Source organism: Pseudophryne corroboree, chromosome 1 (genome assembly GCF_028390025.1).
Source record: "Pseudophryne corroboree isolate aPseCor3 chromosome 1, aPseCor3.hap2, whole genome shotgun sequence".
Classification (NCBI taxonomy): domain Eukaryota; kingdom Metazoa; phylum Chordata; class Amphibia; order Anura; family Myobatrachidae; genus Pseudophryne; species Pseudophryne corroboree.
In genome coordinates this window covers 34,912,715-34,933,980 of record NC_086444.1, presented here as the reverse complement: position 1 = coordinate 34,933,980, position 21,266 = coordinate 34,912,715, and the positions used below count along the sequence as shown (strand labels likewise).

Sequence of the window (21,266 nt, the reverse complement as noted above, 5' to 3'; positions counted from 1 at the left end):
ACATGTGTTATATACAGGGTGTAGCTACCATAGGTGCAGGGAGTGCAGCTGCTATGGGGCCAGAGCTGAGAGGGGCCATCTTCCCTGTCACAGTTACATGTGTTATATACAGGGTGTAGCTACCATAGGTGCAGGGAGTGCAGCTGCTATGGGGCCCAGAGCTGAGAGGGGCCACCTTCCCTGTCACAGTTACATGTGTTATATACAGGGGTGTAGCTGCCATAGGTGCAGGGAGTGCAGCTGCTATGGGGACCAGAGCTGAGAGGGGCCACCTTCCCTGTCACAGTTACATGTGTTATATACAGGGTGTAGCTACCATAGGTGCAGGCAGTGCAGCTGCTATGGGGCCCAGAGCTGAGAGGGGCCACCTTCCCTGTCACAGTTACATGTGTTATATACAGGGTGTAGCTACCATAGGTGCAGGGAGTGCAGCTGCTATGGGGCCAGAGCTGAGAGGGGCCATCTTCCCTGTCACAGTTACATGTGTTATATACAGGGTGTAGCTACCATAGGTGCAGGGAGTGCAGCTGCTATGGGGCCCAGAGCTGAGAGGGGCCACCTTCCCTGTCACAGTTACATGTGTTATATACAGGGGTGTAGCTGCCATAGGTGCAGGGAGTGCAGCTGCTATGGGGCCCAGAGCTGAGAGGGGCCACCTTCCCTGTCACAGTTACATGTGTTATATACAGGGTGTAGCTACCATAGGTGCAGGCAGTGCAGCTGCTATGGGGCCCAGAGCTGAGAGGGGCCACCTTCTCTGTCACAGTTACATGTGTTCTATACAGGGTGTAGCTACCATAGGTGCAGGCAGTGCAGCTGCTATGGTGCCCAGAGCTGAGAGGGGCCACCTTCCCTGTCACAGTTACATGTGTTATATACAAGGGTGTAGCTACCATAGGTGCAGGGAGTGCAGCTGCTATGGGGCCCAGAGCTGAGAGGGGCCACCTTCCCTGTCACAGTTACATGTGTTATATACAGGGTGTAGCTACCATAGGTGCAGGGAGTGCAGCTGCTATGGGGCCAGAGCTGAGAGGGGCCATCTTCCCTGTCACAGTTACATGTGTTATATACAGGGTGTAGCTACCATAGGTGCAGGGAGTGCAGCTGCTATGGGGCCCAGAGCTGAGAGGGGCCACCTTCCCTGTCACAGTTACATGTGTTATATACAGGGGTGTAGCTGCCATAGGTGCAGGGAGTGCAGCTGCTATGGGGACCAGAGCTGAGAGGGGCCACCTTCCCTGTCACAGTTACATGTGTTATATACAGGGGTGTAGCTACCATAGGTGCAGGGAGTGCAGCTGCTATGGGGCCCAGAGCTGAGAGGGGCCACCTTCCCTGTCACAGTTACATGTGTTCTATACAAGGGTGTAGCTACCATAGGTGCAGGCAGTGCAGCTGCTATGGGGCCCAGAGCTGAGAGGGGCCACCTTCCCTGTCACAGTTACATATGTTATATAAATTTTTCACCATTTGGTCGTACATAGGGGCCCTTAAAATCTTTTGCCTTTGGGCCTACAATCTATCTAGTTATGTATGTCCCTGTACCTGTTCATTGTAATATGGTAGAAAATAGAGATGAGCGCCTGAAATTTTTCGGGTTTTGTGTTTTGGTTTTGGGTTCGGTTCCGCGGCCGTGTTTTGGGTTCGACCGCGTTTTGGCAAAACCTCACCGAATTTTTTTTGTCGGATTCGGGTGTGTTTTGGATTCGGGTGGTTTTTTCAAAAAACCCTAAAAAACATCTTAAAACATTGAATTTGGGGGTCATTTTGATCCCATAGTATTATTAACCTCAATAACCATAATTAACACTCATTTTCAGTCTATTCTGAACACCTTACACCTCACAATATTATTTTTAGTCCTAAAATTTGCACCGAGGTCGCTGGATGACTAAGCTCAGCGACCCTAGTGGCCGACACAAACACCGGGCCCATCTAGGAGTGGCACTGCAGTGTCACGCAGGATGTCCCTTCCAAAAAACCCTCCCCAAACAGCACATGACGCAAAGAAAAAAAGAGGCGCAATGAGGTAGCTGTGTGAGTAAGATTAGCGACCCTAGTGGCCGACACAAACACCGGGCCCATCTAGGAGTGGCACTGCAGTGTCACGCAGGATGTCCCTTCCAAAAAACCCTCCCCAAACAGCACATGACGCAAAGAAAAAAAGAGGCGCAATGAGGTAGCTGACTGTGTGAGAAAGATAAGCGACCCTAGTGGCCGACACAAACACCGGGCCCATCTAGGAGTGGCACTGCAGTGTCACGCAGGATGTCCCTTCCAAAAAACCCTCCCCAAACAGCACATGACGCAAAGAAAAAAAGAGGCGCAATGAGGTAGCTGACTGTGTGAGAAAGATAAGCGACCCTAGTGGCCGACACAAACACCGGGCCCATCTAGGAGTGGCACTGCAGTGTCACGCAGGATGTCCCTTCCAAAAAACCCTCCCCAAACAGCACATGACGCAAAGAAAAAGAAAAGAAAAAAGAGGTGCAAGATGGAATTGTCCTTGGGCCCTTCCCACCCACCCTTATGTTGTATAAACAAAACAGGACATGCACACTTTAACCAACCCATCATTTCAGTGACAGGGTCTGCCACACGACTGTGACTGAAATGACGGGTTGGTTTGGACCCCCACCAAAAAAGAAGCAATTAATCTCTCCTTGCACAAACTGGCTCTACAGAGGCAAGATGTCCACCTCATCATCATCCTCCGATATATCACCGTGTACATCCCCCTCCTCACAGATTATCAATTCGTCCCCACTGGAATCCACCATGTCAGCTCCCTGTGTACTTTGTGGAGGCAATTGCTGCTGGTCAATGTCTCCGCGGAGGAATTGATTATAATTCATTTTAATGAACATCATCTTCTCCACATTTTCTGGATGTAACCTCGTACGCCGATTGCTGACAAGGTGAGCGGCGGCACTAAACACTCTTTCGGAGTACACACTTGTGGGAGGGCAACTTAGGTAGAATAAAGCCAGTTTGTGCAAGGGCCTCCAAATTGCCTCTTTTTCCTGCCAGTATAAGTACGGACTGTGTGACGTGCCTACTTGGATGCGGTCACTCATATAATCCTCCACCATTCTATCAATGGTGAGAGAATCATATGCAGTGACAGTAGACGACATGTCCGTAATGGTTGTCAGGTCCTTCAGTCCGGACCAGATGTCAGCATCAGCAGTCGCTCCAGACTGCCCTGCATCACCGCCAGCGGGTGGGCTCGGAATTCGGATTTGGGATTTCGAAGAATGCACAGTTCTTTGCTGTGCTGCTTTTGCCAGCTTGAGTCTTTTCATTTTTCTAGCGAGAGGCTGAGTGCTTCCATCCTCATGTGAAGCTGAACCACTAGCCATGAACATAGGCCAGGGCCTCAGCCGTTCCTTGCCACTCCGTGTGGTAAATGGCATATTGGCAAGTTTACGCTTCTCCTCCGACAATTTTATTTTAGGTTTTGGAGTCCTTTTTTTTCTGATATTTGGTGTTTTGGATTTGACATGCTCTGTACTATGACATTGGGCATCGGCCTTGGCAGACGACGTTGCTGGCATTTCATCGTCTCGGCCATGACTAGTGGCAGCAGCTTCAGCACGAGGTGGAAGTGGATCTTGATCTTTCCCTAATTTTGGAACCTCAACTTTTTTGTTCTCCATATTTTATAGGCAGAACTAAAAGGCACCTCAGGTAAACAATGGAGATGGATGGATTGGATACTAGTATACAATTATGGACGGACTGCCACGGTTAGGTGGTATAAAAAAACCACGGTTAGGTGGTATATAATACAATTATGGATGGACGGACTGCCTGCCGAGTTCCGACACAGAGGTAGCCACAGCCGTGAACTACCGCACTGTACACTGGTTGATAAAGAGATAGTAGTATACTCGTAACAACTAGTATGACACTATGACGACGGTATAAAGAATGAAAAAAAAACCACGGTTAGGTGGTATATATTATAATAATAATACAATTATGGATGGACGGACTGCCTGCCGACTGCCGACACAGAGGTAGCCACAGCCGTGAACTACCGCACTGTACACTGGTTGATAAAGAGATAGTAGTATACTCGTAACAACTAGTATGACACTATGACGACGGTATAAAGAATGAAAAAAAAACCACGGTTAGGTGGTATATATTATAATAATAATACAATTATGGATGGACGGACTGCCTGCCGACTGCCGACACAGAGGTAGCCACAGCCGTGAACTACCGCACTGTACACTGGTTGATAAAGAGATAGTAGTATACTCGTAACAACTAGTATGACACTATGACGACGGTATAAAGAAAGAAAAAAAAATACCACAGTTAGGTGGTATATATTATAATAATAATACAATTATGGATGGACGGACTGCCTGCCGACTGCCGACACAGAGGTAGCCACAGCCGTGAACTACCGCACTGTACACTGGTTGATAAAGAGATAGTAGTATACTCGTAACAACTAGTATGACACTATGACGGTATAAAGAATGAAAAAAAAACCACGGTTAGGTGGTATATATTATAATAATAATACAATTATGGATGGACGGACTGCCTGCCGACTGCCGACACAGAGGTAGCCACAGCCGTGAACTACCGCACTGTACACTGGTTGATAAAGAGATAGTAGTATACTCGTAACAAGTATGACACTATGACGACGGTATAAAGAAAGAAAAAAAAATACCACGGTTAGGTGGTATATATTGTAATACAATTATGGATGGACGGACTGCCTGCCGAGTTCCGACTGCCGACACAGAGGTAGCCACAGCCGTGAACTACCGCACTGTACTGTGTCTGCTGCTAATATAGACTGGTTGATAAAGAGATAGTATACAATACATACAACAATATACTACTATACTGGTGGTCAGGCACTGGTCACCACTAGTCACACTGGCAGTGGCACTCCTGCAGCAAAAGTGTGCACTGTTTAATTTTAAATTAATATAATATCATGTACTCCTGGGGGCTCCTGCTATAACAACCTGCAGTGCTCCCCAGTCTCCCCCACAATTATTATAAGCTTTGCCTTTTATACATTGATGTGCAGCACACTGGGCTGAGCTGAGTGCACACAGACTGAGTCACACTGTGTGACTGGCTGCTGCTGTGTATCGTTTTTTTTCAGGCAGAGAACGGATATAGCAGAGAACGGATATATTATATTAAAATAAATAAAAGTTAACTAACAACAACTGCACTGGTCACTGTGGTAAACTCTGTCTGACTCTGCACAATCTCTCTCTCTCTTCTAATCTAATTTCTAATGGAGAGGACGCCAGCCACGTCCTCTCCCTATCAATCTCAATGCACGTGTGAAAATGGCGGCGACGCGCGGCTCCTTATATAGAATCCGAGTCTCGCGAGAATCCGACAGCGTCATGATGACGTTCGGGCGCGCTCGGGTTAACCGAGCAAGGCGGGAGGATCCGAGTCTGCTCGGACCCGTGAAAAAAACATGAAGTTCGTGCGGGTTCGGTTTCAGAGAAACCGAACCCGCTCATCTCTAGTAGAAAATGAACTGGAGGGCATTATACTGTGACGTAATATGAACTAGGGACACTGTGGGTTAGATGCACCATTGCTTGGAAAGTGATAAAATGGAGAGTGATAAAGTACAGGCCAATCAGGTCCCACCTGCCATGTCACATGCTGTGTTTGAAAAATGTCAGTTAGGAGCTGATTGGCTGGAACTTTTTCACTCTCCATTTTATCACTTTCCAAGCGATGATGCATCTAGCCCTGTATGTCATAATGTGAATTGGGGGTACTGGCAGCTCTACAGTGTGACATAATTGAAGTAGGGCACGTCTAGGGATCATAAAATTATCTAGAAAACTATTATGTGGCTTTACAATGAACAGCTGCTGCGGAGAGGTGTCACTGAACAAGCAATGGGACAGTAGCTCTTTCAAAATGTTTCTATGGGGCCCACAACGTTCTGGCTACGCCGCTGAGTAGGAGTATAGTAAACTTTAGTGACCTGCTAGAGCCAGGGCTGGACTGGCCCCCAGGGGTACAAGTATAGAGGAACCCCCTGGTGGGCCCCACTGCCCGAGGGCCCACCACCACCTCTAGGGATTAAGGGGTACAGCTTGTCTACTGGCTCACTTCTCCACTTTTATCACTGCTTAGTAAATGTCCCCCTAAGTTCCAGCCTATACTTTTGAATTATACATTATACATTGTGTCACCTTATACTGCACAGGACTATGGTGCATTTTATACAGTGCATTGCTGCTATTAATCCTGTACATTATCATGCATGCACTAGCTGTATTTACTATGTATATGTATCAAGGGGCACAGACCATGCACTCTCTTATGATTATTCAAGCCTGTGTGGTGGCTGGCCACACCCCCTCTGGAGAGTGGCCACACCCCTAAGCATAGGCCCCTACAACTGCTTTCCCCCCCGGTGGCCCCTTCATTCCCCAGTTTGACAATGACTAGAGCCTAGTATGCACTCACAGGACTCCAGGCAGTACCTAGAAAGAGCAGCCGTCCAGGTTCTGCGTGTTAACTCTTATTAGCTTGAGAAAGAAACAAAATTGCTTGTAAAAAAACATATTAAATTCCGATTAAAAAAAATTATAATTTTTAGTCAGCATTTCTTGATTATTATTTTTTTCAAAAATGCTTTTATTGTTTCTCTGTAGAGAACACAGACACGTAACTCTCCTAAACCTCAAAAAAAAAAAAAAAAATTAACACACATCAAATTGAAATGAATGATTTAATGCCATAGCTGGGTGACTTTGGGTGGCGTACCTATCAGTCACGCCGGCAGTCGGAGCATCCGGGAGGGTGACCTGTTTGTACACTGCCACAGAGAGGTATGCCGTGACATGACTAATTGACTGTTTTAATTACAGACACAGCGACTCTTGACAATTCAGGTTACTAAAAGGACGTACATTTCTCTTTGGTGTCCGGAGAAATAATTGGTCTGTGCCGCAAGCTGTAGCCTTATCTTTTATAACTGGAGGACCTGCGGACAATTGTCTATTAGGAAGTTGTAGAGCTAAGCGCAGAAACCATCGCATCACACACAGAGGCAGCAATGGCTAATGATGTTTTTGCCATTAGTGCTGCTTATGCTTGCAGCAGAGAAACCTAATGACACAATAGTTTCTGCTGAAATGTGCCCTTAGATACAGTTCTCAGTTCTGTCTGAATCATACTTGCCTACCCTTCCGGAATGGCCGGGAGGCTCCCGAAAATCGGGTGACCCTCCCGGCCCCCCGGAAAGATGGGCAAGCCTCCCGATTTCCCCCTCGGCCACCCGCAGCAGAGAACAAGCGGGCGGTCTGAGGGGGTCCGATGACGCGATTCGCGCTGAATCATGTCATCGTAGCTCCGCCCCCGCTATGCAGCGGCTCGTTTCTCGGCACAGCACAGCGGGTGGCGGAGTCACGATGACACGACCCTGATGTAACGCCCCCGGACCGCCCATCTGCTGCCGGCCACGCCCCTGGACAGCCTATCCTGTGCCGGCCACGCCCCCCATACACCTACAACGCTGCCTCCTCCCGGAGGAGGAGGCAGCAAAGTAGGTAACTATGGTCTGAATGCCAGGGGCAGCCCCAAGGTTTATAGATCTGTCAAGTTTCCTCCTTTAATAATGCCCCCGTTTAATAATGCCCCCGTTTAATAATGCCCCTGAGCCTAATGCACAAAACCGCCTGTCTTGCTGGGTGTTACTTATGGGGTCATGTGTGGATCATAGGCAGCGCCGGTTCTTGCACTTTTGGCGCCCCGGGCGGTTAATATGGGCGTGGCTTCATACAGAGGGCGTAGTCAGTTACGCCCCCTGTACAGTAGACTAGCGCCACTGAAAAATAAAAAAAAATAAAAATGAACACTTACTGTCCCCGCTCCCGACCGCTGCAGACCTCCGCCTGCGCCGCTCCTCTCCTCGGATCTGACATAGACAGACACTAAAGGACAATTATGACCCCTAACGTCTGGATCAGTCCCACAATGCTGTGCGGTGCGCGATGACGTCATAGGTTGGTTTGAACCAGTAGGCGATGCTTGGTCCAGGGTGCACTTGCAGGTGTTCGCCTCTGGTTTCCCGCCGAATATCCTGGGTACAGTATCATAACAGTTTGCGAATATTACAATTCTGCGTATATATCAACACGCTGAAACATGCGGTATACTGCAAATAGCAACTGGAGTATAGATCTCAAAATACTGTACACCTGGATACCAAACACTAAGACCTAATACTGCTCCATCCCCTCACACCATGTAAAGCTGAATAGCTCTGTTGTTTTACCTTTTAAGTGTATGTAAGTTGCTGACAAAGTGTGTGGAGACTATGGGGGTCATTCCGAGTTGATCGCTCGTTATTTTTTTCTCGCAACGGAGCGATTAGTCGCTAATGCGCATGCGCAATGTCTGCACTGCGACTGCGCCAAGTAAATTTGCTATGCAGTTAGGTATTTTACTCACGGTTTTTTCATCGTTCTGGTGATCGTAATGTGATTGACAGGAAATGGGTGTTACTGGGCGGAAACTGGCCGTTTTATGGGAGTGTGCGAAAAAACGCTACCGTTTCCGGAAAAAACGTGGGAGCGGCTGGAGAAACGGAGGAGTTTCTGGGCGAACGCTGGGTGTGTTTGTGACGTCAAACCAGGAACTAAACGGACTGAACTGATCGCAGATGCCGAGTAAGTCTGGAGCTACTCAGAATCTGCTAAGTGTCTAATCGCATTTTTGAGAATCGTTCGTTCGCAATTTTGATAAGCTAAGATACACTCCCAGTAGGCTGTGGCTTAGCGTGTGCAATGCTGCTAAAAGCAGTTTGCGAGCGAACAACTCGGAATGAGGGCCCAAGTGAATAAAGTATTGAATATGTCTTTGTGGCTTTTCTGTGCGAATGTGTTTGCTACCGTATATACTCTTGCCATGCGTTAATACGCAAGGCCTGGGTACGTAGCATGCGTGTATGCGTACGCATGGTGGCAACACGCACGAACAGAGGCCACTCTGTTTGGAGTTTGCCCGTGTGTGTGTACGTGTGTGTGTGTGTAATATTTTTGACTTTGACAATGCACATAATCAAAACAAGAAAACAGCGACTTACAGTTGAAGACAATATAGGACAAGTACAGGGTAACTAAGCATAACTAGACTAGTAGACGACATAGAGACAAGTTTCAATGTGGCCAAAAACTGTAGGATTTGGGCAGTTGAGGATTATTAAAGTAAGAAAAGGATAAGCACATGAGGGAAGAGGGCCCTGCTCGTGAGAGCTTACATTCTAAGGGGAGGGGCAGACAGACAGGGGTGACACAGATGGGGTAGACCAAGCATGGGACAGAGGGTTAGGATGAGATTTGTCTGGGTTTGGTAAAGAATTGGGTTTTAAGAGCCTATATCCCAAAACTGGTATCCCATCTGTAGATCTACACCAAAAAGGTCTACAGTCAATAGGTCGACCCTTAACATGCTACAGGTTAGACAGGGTCAAAAGGTTGACATGGTTAAAAGGTCAACATGAAAAAGGTAGACATTTCAAAATGTTGATAGATTCAAAAAGTTGACAGGTTCAAAAGTTGACATGACAATGGTCGACACACATATAGGCAACACAAGTTTTTCTTATTTATTTTTCATTTTCTTTCAACTTTTTCATACTTTACCATCCATGTGGAATACAGCTGGGAATAGTAACCTATGCCGAGCGCAGCAATAGTGGAGTGAGATACAGATGGAGCCACGCTCATCTCCACTTCTCTGCTGCGCCTAGGTGCACCATGGATTATTAGCATAAGCCTTTCATCTATTGTTCTCAGCTGCAATACAATACAGAGAGAACAATACAGCAGGGGATTAAGTCATTACAGCAGGGGATTTAGGTGGTCATTTCCGAGTTGATCGCACGTAGCAACTATTTGCTGCTAGTGCGATCAACTAGACGCCGCCTATGGGGTAGTGTATTTTAGCATAGCAGGGCTGCGATCGCTTGTGCAGCCCTGCTATGCTAAAAACGTTTCCTGCAAAACAAGACCAGGGTCAGACCTACTTACCGTGTGCGACGGATCCAGCAACGAAGGTCCCGGGATTGACGTCAGACATCCGCCCTCCAAACGCCTGGACACGCCTGCGATTGGATCTCCATGCCAGGAAAACGGTGAGTAGACTCCCCGGAACGCCTCCCAGCCGTCAATCTTCTTGCAATCACCGCTGCAATCACTTTCAGCGCTGACGGCGTCGTTGCCCGGCAACGACCTTCGCCAGGTACCGACATGCGTGCGCATTGCGGACGCCACGCAGCCACAATCCCGACCCGTTCGCACAGCAGCGAAGAACAGCCGCGTACGAACGAGTCGGAATGACCCCCCAAGTCCGACTGCCCTGGCTCAATTAATCCTATTAAAGGTAAAGATGAAGATGGCTCCATCTGTACCTTGTGCGAAGCATGGCGAGCAAAGCGGTTGCATCAACCTGTTTTTTATGTTGACTTTTTGACCCTGCCGACCATTTCTACTGGCTACCTTTTCCATGTTGACATTTTGCCCCTGTAGACCTAATCCACGTTGACCATTAGTGGTCGACCATTGATTGTAGACCTTTTTAGTGTAGACCTAATGATTCACACACTCCAAACCTTACCCGGAAAGACTGAATGATCTAAATACAGATGGGTCCATCTTTATCTTGGATTTTAAAAGGATTAACTGAGACTGGCCAGTCGGACTTAATTCCCTGCTGTATTGTCCTCTCTGTATTGTATTGCAGCTGATAGATAGATGAAGGGTTTATGCTAATAAACCATGGTGTGCCTAGACGCAGCAGAGAAGCCAAGATAACCGTGGACCCATCTGTAAGTCTAGTTTGGAGCAGAGAAGGGGAATGGGGAACATGATAGAGACTTTTAAAAACTGTATATCAAGAATTTTAACAAGGTCCAGGAAGAGAAGCATTAGTACACGAGGACATGCACTGAGACTGGAGGGGGGGAGGTTCAAGGGACATTTAGAGGAAAAATTGCTTAACAGAAAGGGTAGTGGACAAGTGGAACAGCCTCCCAGCAGAGACAGTAGAGCAATTTAAACATGCACGTGATAGACATAAGGATATCCTTACAAAGAAATAAGCAACAAATACTGGGGGTCATTCCGAGTTGATGGCTAGCTGCCGTTATTCGCTGTTTAGCGATCAGTGAAAAAAATGGCTACTCTGCGCATGCGTATGCACCACAATGCGCACACACGCGTGGTACGGGTACAAAGTCCTTTGTGGTTTTGCACTGGTTCTAGCGTCGATTCCAATCGCACAGCCGATCGCAAGGAGATTGACAGGAAGAGGGCGTTTCTGGGTTTCAACTGACTGTTTTCTGGGAGTGTTTGGAAAAACGCAGGCATGGCCGGGCGTTTGCTGGGCAGGTATCTGACGTCATTATTGTGTCACTCGTCGCAGCAATCATCGCACAGGATAAGTAACTACAGGGCTGGTCTTGTTTTGCACAAAATGTGTTTGCAGGCGCTCTGCTGCACAGGCGTTCCCACTCCTGCAAAGCGAATATATCAATATACACTCCCCAGTGGGCGGCGACTATGCGTTTCCACGGCTGCTGAAAACTGCTAGCGAGAGATCAACTCGGAATGACCCCCACTGTAGGGTTTGAGGTTAACATAAGGTTAACAAAGGGGCAGCCTAGATTGGCCAAGTGGTTCTCATTTGCCATTCTCTGTGTCCATCCTACACACTAATCGTGGATCCAATTCTATTCTATTCTAAGTGTGGCATATGATTGAGCCACACTGGCTCAATCATATGCCACACTTAGAATAGAATAGAATTGGATCCACAATTAGAATGCCAGACCTTAACTACTGTAGGTTAAATTAATCTTATCGCCCTATTCTGCTGAAATGACCCTTTCTCATTTTTGACTATGTTCAGCTTCTCTTCGGCTCATCATAAACAGATTAAAATAAATAACCAATATACAATTTTACAGAATTACCATATTCTCTCTTCATTCTATTAAATTACAATATTATGCAGACCAGCAGGAATCCATTAAAGATTTAGGCGCCTGCGTTGGTAAGCACTGCGCAGCAATCATTCAAATTCCATTTAAAATGTTGAAAGGAATTAAGTGTGAAGGAAAGATCATTATATATCAGGGTCCAATTTTCTAATATAATCTTATGGACTAATAAATTGCATAAGTCACTTCAACTTTTCAGTTTCATGTTCAATTATTTAAATAAGTGCAATGGGTAATACTAATTTATGAGCTTTGTGTTCTATGAGGCGACTGTACAGGTCTGTCTCATAGTCTGTTTTGTAGTACCATATGTAAAAAATACAGTAGTCGTGCTGAGCTTCATGTTTAGCAACCCAGGGGCTTAATTCAGATCTGATCGTAAGTATTTTATCTATAATGGGGTCAGTATAATCAGGGCTCAGTGGCCCTTCGGTTCTAGGGTGGCCCACACTGTGCAACCTACACCTATATCTTCAGTACCTACCTCTATGGAGTCCAACATTCGCTGCTGCAGCTCTGGCATGTTGCCCATTTTCCAGACTTTTTGCGCCGGGAAAATGGGTCTCAGCGTCACCACTTTTGCCTGAAGACTGTTAGGACTTCTCCTGATTCACCTTAGGAATTAATTCTCATTATTTGATTTGAGCAAACGTATTCCTAAGATCTCTTCTGCTGTAGTACCTTTTCCCTCATTTCCCTCAAGGAGTGTCAGGGAAAACACAGTAGCTCCCAAGCGTTATCAGGGCGGGTGTGTGATGTCAGCTCCGGCCCCGATCAGCCCGTTCTCATCGCACTGTAGGAGTAAGTCCTGGGCTGCGCACACACTGCACACAGTGGAAAAAACATTTGATGGCGAGTGTGGTGCAAACGGATTTGCAGCTGTCCGCTGACTGAAGGATATCTTTAGCATGGTGTACACATGCGATCGCACAGTGGGCGGCGACTATCTGAACGCAGGACAACAAATTTAGCAGCCCAGTGATCAGGTCTGAATCTGGCCCTGTATCACTGGCTTCACTAAGAGGCATACCAGTGCAAATCGGTTGGAAAAACCCAGGGGCTTGATAGCAAAATGGCGTACCACTTGGAGACTTTCCTGAGGATTTGTTGTTTCTGATAACACAAGTAACATTGTACGAGCATTATGAGTGGGTGAATTTCAACTTGTACCATGTTTTGCACGGGATCTGGTCTGAAGATCAACAGTGTCTAGGTCGACAATGTTTAGGTCGACCACTATAGGTCGACAGTCACTAGGTCGACATGGATGGAAGGTCAACAGGGTTTCTAGGACGACATGTGCTAGGTCGACATCCATGTCGACCTAGTGACTGTCGACCTATAGTGGTCGACCTAAACATTGTCGACCTAGACACTGTCGATTTGATGAACCACACCCGTTTTGCACACACAATAAACTTGCTCAGAGTTTTCTAAAAAATTACCGGTGTGTGCAGGACATGCTAACTGTGGTCTGAATTTTTTTGGGCATTCAGCCACCACATATAATAGATTGCAATGACATGCCATCAACTGAACCAAGAGGTTGTTGTTACTAGGTAGAAATCTACTACTGTATATACTTCAGTGACTGAAGGAACTGTAACAACCCGTCCAAGTGTACATATCAGAGCATGAGATTGGGAGAGGAGGACATTTTCTTATCTAACGCAGCATATTCCGTTGTGCTATACAATTGGAAACAACAATGAAAAAACAAAACTGGGGGATAACAAACAGTTATAGAGGTAGGAAGGCCCTGCTTGTAAGCTTACATTCTGTAGAACATTGGTACACAAGGATAGGTGCTATCTTTTGCATAATTGTCCACCAGATTGCGAAGGTTCTTGGTGGGCTGTATGAGATGGTCACACAGTGATGTTGACCTGGGGTCATGCGAATGAGAAAGTGAAGAAAGAGAAAATATGTGAGGATATGTGTGGAATGTACAGAGGGGATATAACTGGATAGGAAAGCTTATGAAGGTCGAGGGAGTGGTTCTGGAAGCTTGGATAAGCTTACTTGAAGAGGTGAGTTTTCAGGGAACGTTTGAAGGTTGGGAGACTAGGGGAGAGTCTCATTGTGCGTGGTAGGGCATTCCACGGAGTGGGTTGTCAAAGTCGAAAAATATCATGATGCATACCCCTTGTACTAACCCCTCGTGCACCTGTTCCCCCATGCGTGCACATACCCGCAAGTTGCGTAAGATCGCTCCGGCGATCGTGCGCATGAGATGTGTAATTACGGCGGAGTTTGTGAGCGTGTAGCGTGCGACTCGATCGTAGCATATTTAACCCAAATAGTGCATTTTGTAGTTAATATTCCCCTAGACCATGTCAGCGAGTATGATTAGTTTAAACTGTTCCTGGACAGAGATATTCCTCTTTGCATGATAGGAAGGGTCAGATAAAGGTTGAAAGGTGGTGTCTAGTATCCAGCTGTAGAGTATTTTAAGAGTAACATTCCGATGTCAGTTGGGAAAGGATCGCTCGCTCCTGCGTATAGTTATGTACAGAAGTAGATTATGAACATTAACTGTATTTGCTGTAAATTACACATGCGGCGGGAATCCTGAGGATACCTCCCACCAGAGCAGTTGGGGAAAGACACAGCCCACCTGTTCAAATCCACCTATGACCTTTGCTGTAATGTAGAGACACATCCCTGTGTCCAATGAACAATAAGATTACAGGTACCATTGTACTGTGAATGTATGTTGTGTATATAAAGACCACTGTTGCCTGGCCAGCCTCATGTCTCTGAAGGCTTTCTACCTGAACAGCTGAGGACTGGATTCCAGGTCGCGCATGCGAAAGATTCCCCACGTATGTATATTCTCTGTAGCCATCATTATTCTCTGTTATTTCTGTTAGATTTCTGTGTTAGCTTGTAGTGTATAACTTGTATTGTTTTCCCCTTTTTCTCTGAATAATCCACGGCAGTGTTAGAGCTGCTGGGGTTTTAACCAAACCCGGTGTTGTGTTTTCACTTTCCTGCAAAGGGCTCTCTTAGCGTCTCAATCGCTCAAATAGCATACACATTGTTAAGGTTATTAAGCATTACATCATTACAGTATTTGACTACTAAGGTTTAGAGTATAAGTATATTCTTACTGTGTTTTATTAACAAGGTTTAAACGTTATCTACTGTGTGTGCGCCCGCTGTGTGTATTCCGTACACTCAGCGCAGCGTGTGTACGCCAAGTGCGTACCACGTGCGAGACTCTGTACGCAAATAGCGTACAAAGTGCGTAGCACGTGCACGTGGTCTGGCAGCCATAGCGGCTCCACGGCAATAGTGTATAGCTTTATGTTTTAAGATAATAATTGACATTATCAGGGTGCAGCTCGAAGAAAGTCCTGCAATCGTGAATGGAGGCAAATAATTAGTGTGGATGAGATACATAGATCTTGTGAAGGGCGGAGAGGATGGGTTGGGAGATATTATGAGATAAGCAAACAGATGTGCATTGATCTAGTTTGGTTAATGGTCTTGTGTGTGAGTGTTAGTATTATATATCGAATAAGGTAGAATACAGGTAACCAATGGAGGGACCAACAGAGCGGATTTGTAGATGATGAACGTCTAGCGAGGGAGATTAACCTTGAAGCTGCATTCAGAATGGATTGTTGTGGTGACAGTCTCTTTTTGGTAAGACCAGTAAGTAAGAAGAGTATTGCAGTAGTTAATCCAGGACATAATGAGACTTTTTGCAGTAAGGTATGGTCATATTTTGGATATGTCTTTTAAACGCATGTAACATGATTTTGAGACAGATCAAGATTGAGTGGGGAACAAAGGACAGTTCAGGGTCAAGGATGACACCTAGGCAGCGAGCGTGTGGGATTGGATTGATTGTTGAATTCTCAAAAGTGACAAATATATCAGGTTGGCAACTACTATTGGCCAGGCGAAATATAATGAACTCTGTTTTGGAAATATTGGGCTGGATGTAATGACACCCGAGTTCACCGGAGGTGTGAGATACCGTCCGATATTGGATGTTGTTTTTAAAGGGACAATCACTTACAAGGCATGGATTTGCCCTGTAAATTATTGCCACTTTAAAAAATGTCAGAGATTGGCCAGCATCTCGCACTTCTGGTGATCTCGGCCATCATTACATCTGGCCCTTTAAGTTTGAGGTGGTGAGATGACATTGAAGATGAAACGGCACAAAGGCATTCAGTGACACGGACCAATACAGATGGTGACAAATCTGGGGAGGATAGGTAGATCTGAGTATCATCTGCGTACAAATTGATACTGAAATCCAAAAAGAACTGATTAGTGTACCAAGAGATGTGGCATAGGGAAAAGCAGAGATGTGGCATAGGGAAAAGCAGAGGACCTAAGACTGAGCCTTGTGGTACTCCAACTGTTAGAGGTAGTAAAGAGGAGGTGGTTTCAGAGAAGGGGACACTGAAGGAGCAATTAGATAGGTAGGACAGGAACCAAGAAAGGGCTGTGTCTTGCAGACCTAGGGATTGTAGTGTTTGTATGAGAAGAGAGTTTTCAACAGTGTCAAAAGCAGCAAGAGATCTAGAAGAATAAGAAATGAGTAATAGCCTTTGGACTTTACAGTGACTAGATCATTCTCTACTTTAGTCAGTGCTGTCTCTGTGGTGTGTTGGGAACAAAAGCCTGTCTGAGTGGGTCCAATAAGTGTAGGCAAGTCTCTCAGTGACATATTGACTTAGTCCAGCACAGTGGAGAAAACTCTGTTTTATTCATGATAATGAAGCCATTTGAAATTATAGCAAATGAAGTATGTTCAGCCACTACCAGCATTAGTCAGGGATTTCCTTAATTAAACTATTGGAAAAACAGCCAGAGAAGCTAAATGAAGAGATGAAATGAAATGGTTCCACTAAGTATGTTGGACTTGTAGATCAAATTCTTTTTTTATCTCGCTAGAACACAAGGGTTTGCAACATCTAGACATTGAATCATTACATTTTGGCAACTATGCTACATCTTTCTTTCCAAATTACACAGATCTTAAGCGATACAGTAAGTATAGGCTTAGTGGGTTTGGACACCGCACTGGATTTCTGTTTGCGGAGGATTTTGCATATGCCTTCACAGAGACCAACAATATGTAACAAATAAATGATCCCTATTATGGGTATAATTGTGTATATGTATATGTTGGTGGTGCTCCCAGAGTCAGTAATACAAGTGGTATATTTGGAAGGAAAAGCACTGTGTAACATGCTAATTATACATTGCCACTAAAATAATCCTCCACCATCCTATTGATACTTATAGTACTGTATAGCTTTGGAAGGAAAAAGAAAGACTCTGAGTTGGGGCACACTTTGGAAATATGAAATATGTTAAAACTTAACATTTATTTAAGTTAATCATAAGAAAAAGTATTGACATAGACTTTACTATAAAAACAAACACCTACAGGATACTTAAATTATGTAAATATTAGGGTTAAAATACCCTCTATTGACACTAACATATTCCATAGTGGACAGTATCAATTTGAGATTTACACCTATGGTGAAAAATATTTCAAAACAGAGATATATATGATATGTAAGTGTATCAGGAGTACATTTACTACTGTTATCAAATTAAATGAGTATCGTGTAAACTCCTTGATAATTGCTCCCTTGGTGCTGTGGGTAATCAGCTGAGCAAAGTTTAATTTTTAGGTATTTGAATATGTGTCATTAGATTACTATTCCTAACAAGATGATGTAGGTATAGAGGTAAAGCCAATGTTACCTCCAGCACTTCTGCTGTTTGCTGGGAAATAGTGCTACTGCACCTGATATTCCAAGGTAGTCACCTAACCTTGTACTGATCAGGCCTGTCACTGCTTTGCTTCAAAGATCAGACGGATTTGGGTATGGCCAGTGAAGTGTGGCAGTAGTATTGTGATCCAACAAATGAGAGAGTGTATGGTTTTGGCATGTATACCAAAAGTGAGAACTTCTACTGTCCTGCTAGTCTGCCCCAAGTCCCTGTTACAGTGTGCATTGCAGGGAACTTGATGTCTGGCAATGGATGAGAGAGTTCTCGAATAAGTAGGGATAGAGAGGATGCACCCCTACTTCTGCTGTCCAATGTCAAATACGGTTATAGAGGACATTGGATGAGAGAGATGGGGTGCTGCGGGAAAATTTTTAATACAAATATATGACAGATGATATTTCTTACCAGGTGGTTTGTAAACATCATAACTAGAGATGTGCGGCTGGCACTTTTCATGTTTTGTGTTTTGGTTTTCGTTCTAATTCCACTTTCGTGTTTTGATTTTGGCTTGGCTTTGCCAAAACCACCCTTTCGTGTTTTGGTTTTGGATCTGGATGATTCATGAAAAAAAACTAAAAACAACAAAAATTACAGAATTTGGGGGTCATTTTGCTCCTATGGTATTATTAACCTCAATAACAATCATTTCCACTCATTTCCAGTCTATTCTGAACACCTCACAATATTGTTTTTAGGCCTAAAAGTTGCAACGAGGTGGCTGTATGACTAAACTAAGTGACACAAGTGTGCGGCAAACACCTGGTCTATCTAGGAGTGGCACTGCAGTGGCAGGCAGGATCAAACCAATCATTTCAGCGACAGGGTCTGCCACACGACTGTGGCTGAAATGACTGGTTTGTTTGAGCCCCCACCAAAAAAGAAGCAATCAATCTCTCCTTGCACAAACTGGCTCTACAGAGGCAAGATGTCCACCCATCAACATCCTCTGATTCCTCACCCCTTTCACCGTGTACATCCTCCTTACTGAGTATTAATTCGTCCCCACTGGAATCCACCATCACAGGTCCCTGTGTACTTTCTGGAGGCAATTGCTGATAAAGGTCTTCCCAGAGGAATTTATAATTCATTTTGATGAACATCATCTTCTCCACATTTAGTGGAGGTAACCTCCTACACCAATCGCTGACAAGGTTACCGGATGCACTAAACACTCTTTCGGAGTACACACTGGAGGGAGGGAAACTTAGGTAGAATAAAGCCAGTTTCTGCAAGGGCCTCCAAATTGCCTCTTTTTCCTGCCAGTATACGTACGGACTGTCTGACGTGCCTATTTGGATGCTGTCACTCATATAATCCTCCACCATTCTTTCAATGGTGACAGAATCATACGCAGGGACAGTAGACATGCCAGTAATCGTTGGCAGGTCCTTCAGTCCGGACCAGATGTTAGCTTTCGCTCCTGACTTCTCTGCCTCACCGCCAGCGGGTGGGCTAGGGAATTTTATCCTTTTCCTTGCAGCCTCAGTGGTGGGAGAAATTGAAGGAGGAGCGGTTGACGGGTCACGTTCCGCTTGAGTTGACAATTTACTAACCAGTGGACATATAGTAGTCACTGGAATTACTGATGAGACTGGATACTACCACTGGTCTGATGCAGCACAACAGGTTGTTGTTATAATTTCTATACTGCAGCAGTGGACATATAGCAGCAGCGTATATCGTCACTAGAATTATTGATGAGACAGGACACTACCACTGGTCTGATGCAGCACAACAGGTTGTTGTTGTTATAATTATTATACTGTAGCAGTGGACATATAGCAGCAGCTTATATCGTCACTGGAATTACTGATGAGACAGGATACTACCACTGGTCTGCACAACACAGCACCACTTTACAGCTACACTGGATATATGGCAGCAGAGAACACCAACACTGTGACTGGCTGGACTGATGCAGCACAATACACTGAGTGACTACACTGGACTGGACTGAGCAGCACAACACTTGCCACCCCACTTTCCCGCCCCCACACAGACACTGAACACTGAGGACACGTCCTCTCTATACACTCTCCGATACTGGAGTGAAAATGGCCGTGACGCGTGGCTCCTTATATGGAATCCAAATCCCGCGAGAATCCGACAGCAGGATGATGACGTTTTGCTGCGTTCGGGTTTCCGAGTCAGGCGGGAAAACCCGAGCCTGACTCGGATCCGGGCTCGGAAGGCAAAGTCCGGTAGGGTTCGGTTCTCTGAGAACCAAACCCGCTCATCTCTAATCATAACCTTTTGTTTTTTGCCAGAAATGTGTGGTAAAACTGTCACCTTTATCCAGAATATGGTTTTTATTAGGTATTGATGGACATTATAACCTCTTTTGTCAGAAATGCATGACAAGTACTTAGTAGAAATAAGCACAAGCACTTTAATCAGTAGGTGATAATTAATGAGTAATGGGTTAACACAGTGAACAAGCCACACATTGGTGGAACGGTCCGTCTGTGAATGTGAACCAGTGGAACCAGACAGTGCACGGTCTGGTCCACTCTGTCCTCCCTTGGTATCGTATAGCACATTTGGGCCTTTCATTATCTATGTTTACATTTTGCTAACTGATAAATGTATCTGATATTTGTAATTATTTTCTGAATAAGCTTACTTAGAACCTATTGTAATCAGTCAGTATATATATGCCTGTGATCAATCCATTTTCCTTAAAAGGGGTCATTATTGTTTTTCCTAATTTGATGTACCAACATATGCTTTGGACTTTATTTAAAAAGCCATAGGAATTTGAGGGCACATTTTGAATATAAAAATGACTGACGTGTTAACCCATTGCTCATTAATTATCACCTACTACGTAAAGTGCTTGCGCTTATTTCTACTAAGTACTTGTCATGCATTTCTGACAAAAGAGGTTATAATGTCCACCAATACCTAATAAAAACCAATGTCTGGATAAAGGCGACAGTTTTACCACCTGGTAGAAATATCTGTCATACATTTGTACCCCATCTCTCTCATCCAATGTCCTCTATAACCGTATATGACATTGTACAGCAGAAGTAGGGGTGCATCCTCTCTATCCATACTTATTGGAGAACTCTCTCATCCATTACCAGACATCAAGTTCCCTGCAATGCACACTGTAACAGAGACTTGGGGCAGACTAGCGGGACAGTAGAAGGTCTCACTTTTGGTATACATGCCAAAGCCATACACTCTCTCATTTGTTGGATCACAATACTACTGCCACACTTCACTGGCCACGCCCAAATCCGTCTGATCTTGGAAGCAAAGCAGTGACAGGCCTGATCAGTGCAAGGTCAGGTGACTACCTTGGAATATCAGGCGCAGTAGCACTATTTCCCAGCAAATAGCAGAAGTGCTGGAGGAAACATTGGCTTTACCTCTACATCTAGTTCTACATCCTCTTGTTAGGAATAGAAATCTAATGACATATATTCAAATACCTAAAAATTAAACTTTGCTCAGCTGATTA

General features: G+C 45.1%; 1 pseudogene; it reads right to left on the bottom strand.

Moving 5' to 3' along the window:
• Nucleotides 1–17,798: 17,798 nt before the first annotated feature.
• On the bottom strand, nt 17,799–17,917 carry LOC134948709 (5S ribosomal RNA; annotated as a pseudogene).
• Nucleotides 17,918–21,266: the final 3,349 nt, after the last annotated feature.